This window comes from Bidens hawaiensis, unplaced genomic scaffold (genome assembly GCF_021521415.1).
Source record: "Bidens hawaiensis isolate Kalapana, Puna unplaced genomic scaffold, B.hawaiensis_p1.1 tig00052594_1, whole genome shotgun sequence".
Classification (NCBI taxonomy): Eukaryota; Viridiplantae; Streptophyta; class Magnoliopsida; order Asterales; family Asteraceae; genus Bidens; species Bidens hawaiensis.
The window spans coordinates 93,166-98,267 of NW_027499470.1; the positions used below are offsets into that span (position 1 = coordinate 93,166).

General features: G+C 36.4%; 1 pseudogene; it reads left to right on the plus strand.

The window, feature by feature from the left end:
* The first annotated feature begins 2,233 nt into the window (after nt 1–2,233).
* Nucleotides 2,234–4,037, plus strand: LOC143599727 (putative receptor-like protein kinase At1g11050 pseudogene; annotated as a pseudogene).
* The last annotated feature ends 1,065 nt before the right edge of the window (nt 4,038–5,102 follow it).

The window sequence follows — 5,102 nt, forward strand, 5'->3', positions numbered from 1 at the left end:
GAAAACCAAGGGACCAGACCCTTATAATATCTGTGATGTTAGGGACCAGACCCTTATAATATCTATGATGTTAGGGACCAGACCCTCATAATATCTGTGATGTTAGGGACCAGACCCTCATAATATCTGTGATGTTAGGGACCAGACCCTTATAATATCTGTGATGTTAGGGACCAGACCCTTATAATATCTGTGATGTTAGGGACCAGACTCTTATAATATCTGTGATGTTAGGGACCAGACCCTTACAATATCTGTGAGGATAGGGACCAGACCCTCATAATATCTGTGATGTTAGGGACCAGACCCTTATAATATCTGTGATGTTAGGGACCAGACCCTTATAATATCTGTGAGGTTATAGGGCGAAAGGCTCTTTAAAACGTATGATTATGAATGTAAAGAAAGTATGTAAGTAAGAAAGAAAGTATGTAAGTAAGAATGAAGATATGAGTACTTATGTGTGTATGAAAGAAAGTTATGAGGTTAAGTACGTATGTATGTAATAAGGTATTGTATGGTATTGTATGATTAACTAGAACTCACTCAGCGTAGCTGACTTTTAGTATGCACGCAGGTGAGTAGGATGAGACAGCTGGCTTGAGTGGAGGACACATGGCAGAAGACTAAAGCCTGGCATCTGAAGATCTGATATGCTTTTATAAGTTATGTTTTGATTTTGAAAGACAAGAGGAATGTTTTAAGACATGATTATGAATTGATATGTAATGTTTTATGAAAGTTTTATATTCCGCGTAAAGTTTTTAATTAACTCTGATATTTAGAACTGTGTTTATGAGTAAATCCAACACGAAAGTAGGGTTACCGGTAACGGGGCCTTACAGTTTCTCTCACCCTCCTACTGTTACTTAGCGAACATGTCATACTCCCATGCCCTAAGGAGAGGGAGTTAAAACAAAACTCAGGAATTCTTACGGAATTTCCCAAAATAAAAATCAACCTACTAAAAATAAGAGGATTTAAAATATTTTGGAAGTGAGGCATAGCCTCAGAATTTGTGGGTGTGTGCAATAACTACAATATAATAAAATATAAATTAAAATAATTAACCTATATAAGCTGTAAACAAATAAATAACACATAAGGCAGTTCAGATAAGTAATCATATTTCTAGGACAATTTCTAATGACCTATCTTAAAACCTTCGTCTCTGATACCAATCTGTCACACCCCAACCTAAGACGGAAATGCCAGGGCGTGAACATGATTGTTCACAGCTTAAGGTAACTATCATAAATAAATGTGATAATAACTATTAAATTAATTTATTTCATTCAATAACACACGTCATCCAAGTAAGACAAATAATCCAAAAACAAACAATAATAATCCAAATAATAACTTAAAATAAATTGTCTTTAATAAATCCTAGGGTCTCGACTTGGACAACAAGAAAACATCTTACGATCTATAATAACATTTCTTGGAGTTTAAGTTTCGCTAATTTAATCGAAAGTAGAAAAGAATTGGCAATTAGTCCATGTAGTTCCTGAAAATGCGATTTTAGCCGTTTTAAGTGATTTTAATGGTTGTTAAGGACAATTTGGCATGATTAAAAGTTATGAAATTATAAAATAAGTTAAACCAAGTTAAATGCCAATAAATACAAATTTTTAAATAGTTCGAAAGATCCAAGTTACATTCTCGAATCGGTTTAAACAAATACAAAAAATACGAAATGTTACATTCGTAACTATCTTTCGTGTTTAAAGTCATAGCGGGTAGTTAAACGAGTACGTTTTCGTTTAACTGATTTGATACGTACTAAGGCCATAATATCAATATGTTGGCTTATATTAAACATATATAACTTATAGATGGCCCACTCGGGATATCTGGGTCATAACCAGACTCGTTTGGTTATTCGTTCGTTCATTACACAATATGCCTTTACATGCTTATTTGATTTGTGAATACTGAGGTATATCAGGTTTTATCGCAAATGTCACATTAACAATAAAATATCACAACTTTGCATTATTCACACAAATCAGTCAATTTCATAATTTATAATGACTAGTCTAATGTGCATTTAATTAATAAATATGTGTAAATAAAAACCTAACGTCACATATAACATGGTTTGGTAGTTGGTAGGTTATGCATTTCCAGTCTTCCGGATATATTAGTACACAACTTCTTTTGGAAAGTTAAGCACACCAATCATGAAGAAACTTTGGTTATTCATTGGTCTCTGCATATTCTCCTGCTTATCTCACCTAACAAAGTCTTCTCTATGCCCCATAGATTTTAGTTACGTAAACACCTTCCCATGGGACATTTCCGACTGCGCCACCACCATGACCGCTGCCACCACCACCGAAAACTGCTGCTCCTCTCTCCGCGGCCTCTTCCGCATCGGACTCGCTCACCATCTCAAAACAACCAAAACTTTCTATCTTCCAAATTTAGAAGCGTCCGTTTCCTGCATCACTGATTTCCAGTCCCGCCTTTCTTTTATATCCGTGGCAAAATCCTTCTCTACATGCCACAACTCCGCCAATGAATTCGTTGCGAATCCATCAAACTGCGTGGGTATTGTAACGTTAGCAGATTGGGATCATATGGTTGGTTCCACCACTGTGATCAAGTCTTCTTGTGACGGAGATCTTTCGGGGTATTTAAGGTGTAGGTCTTGCCTTGAGGCACGCATGGATATTAATTCTCGGTTAGTATCTTTGAGTCACAACTCAACTAAATGTTTGGCTTTCACTGCTCTATATGCCGCGGGATTAGTAAACAGTTTTGGTCCGGATGATATCCGGACAGCCGAGTGCATACTAGGCATCTCTTTATCCAAATCAGAATCAACTTCCGAATCCAAGAAAACGACAGTTTTCGCAGTTTTAGGAGCTTTGATAGGAACTCTTGCTCTTCTTGGTGCGGGTTGGGTTTATAGGAGGTGTAATAATAAGAGAAAGGAAACTCAATCACATAGAGACTATGTAACAACTGTAAAAGCTCGTGTTTTGCCCAACACGGGTGCGAAGTGGTTTTGTATATCTGAGCTTGACGATGCCACGGACGGGTTTTCGCAAGAAAAATTAGTTGGTCAAGGTGGATTCGGGGTCGTTTATAAAGGAACTCTGTCTGATGGAAGTGTTGTTTCTGTCAAGAAGATGATGAGCTTTGACACCAAAGCAGACAACAATTTTGCTAACGAGGCCGAGATCATAAGCAAGATCAGGCATCGAAATCTTTTACCATTAAGAGGGTTTTGTGCAACGAGTGATCCGATTAATGGAAATGAAAGGTACCTTGTTTATGATTTCATGATAAATGGTAGTTTATATGATCATATTTTCAACCAAAGGGCATCTAATTGCAATAGACTGAGTTGGCCTCAACGAAAATCGATCATACTTGATGTGGCTAAAGGGTTATGTTATTTGCACAATGATATCAAACCTGCCATATTTCATCGTGATATTAAGGCAACCAACATTCTTTTGGACTCAAATATGAGAGCCCTAGTTGTGGATTTTGGATTAGCTAGGCAATGTAGAGATGGGCAATCGCATATGACTACAAGGATTGCGGGGACCTATGGTTATGTAGCACCTGAATACGTGCTTTATGGACAACTAACAGAAAAGACTGATGTTTATAGCTTTGGTATCATAGTTCTTGAGGTCATTAGTGGGAGAAAGGTGCTTGAAGAGGTGAAAGGAACGAATCCAGGGGTGGTTTTGATTGCGGATTGGGCATGGGAGATGGTGAAATTGGATCGAATGGAAGAGGTTTTTGATGATTCTCTAAGAGGAGAGGGAACATTGTCTAAGGATGTGATGGGGAGATTTGTAAGACTTGGATTAGTTTGTGCTCAAGCGATGGTGGCTCTTCGACCAACAATTTCAGAAGCTCTAAAGATGTTGGAAGGTGATATTGATATTCCACAATTGCTAGACCGGCCACCGCCACTTGGCCACGAGTCACTTAGATCAAGTTTCCGGCATAGCAACAATTTGTGGTCGAGTAGCGAAGGATCCATGGCCAATTCAAGTCACAACAACTAACAAGTTGAAATACTACTTTATAACAACTTGTTTTCATAAAATAGCTATGAAATTTTGTGAAATACGATACTACTTTTTTGTACTTCTAAATGCACGTATGTGTAAAGTGTAAACTGCAAAGAAAGATAGCATTCAAACAAAAACAAATTCACAAATTTTAACACAAAAATATTCGTAATTTTTTTATCCATAAGAGATGTTACAAGATCGTATAGAATACCTAACTCTTAAGATCAATATATGAAACATGAGGACATAATTTTTCTTAAAACATAAAGATTTCATGCTTAATAATTAAAAGATGTAGTGTTGATATTATGACTTTATGACAAATTGTCAAAAAAGGAAAAAAAAAGGAAAAAAAAAGTGTAGGGTTGATATTATGACAGGCAAAAAATTTTTTTAGCAATTTTAAAGTAGGGAATTTTTGTTTTTGTTCGGAATAACTAGAAATTTTGTTTTGTTTTTGTTAAGAATAACTGTTTTGTGTGGAATATTGTTTGTTGATAATTATATAAGAAACAATATATATTTTGTTTGTGAGAGGAAAATTCCCTTGGTATGAGAATAACCTCAATACCAAGAAAATAAGATAAGGTACTGAGATTTTTTAAAGAAAACGATTTGAGAATGATGTGACGAATGAGTTGATGGGTGAAGAGTTTGGTCCGGTGATGCTTATATCATCAACAGTGATAAGAATGAAAATTGGTGATGAAGTGGTTTGATTTATGAAAAGAGATGGATCTGAAATGGTGGAATTTAAATTAACTGAGAGAAGGTAAGATTTCAGTTCGTCATACCAAGCACGTGAAGCTTGGCGAAGTCCATAAATGGCCTTATTGAGCTTCCACACATGATTGGGTAAAGAATGGTCGGTAAAACCGGGTGGTTGAGCCATGTATACGGACTCGGTGAGAGAGCCTTGTACAAAAGCTTATTTTAAATCGAGTTGGCGAAGACACCAATTGGATGAGGTTGCTAAAGCAAGAATAAGACGAAGGGTGGCCAGTTTTATAACGAGGCTAAAAGTTTGAACATAATCCAAGCCCGTACGTTGATAAA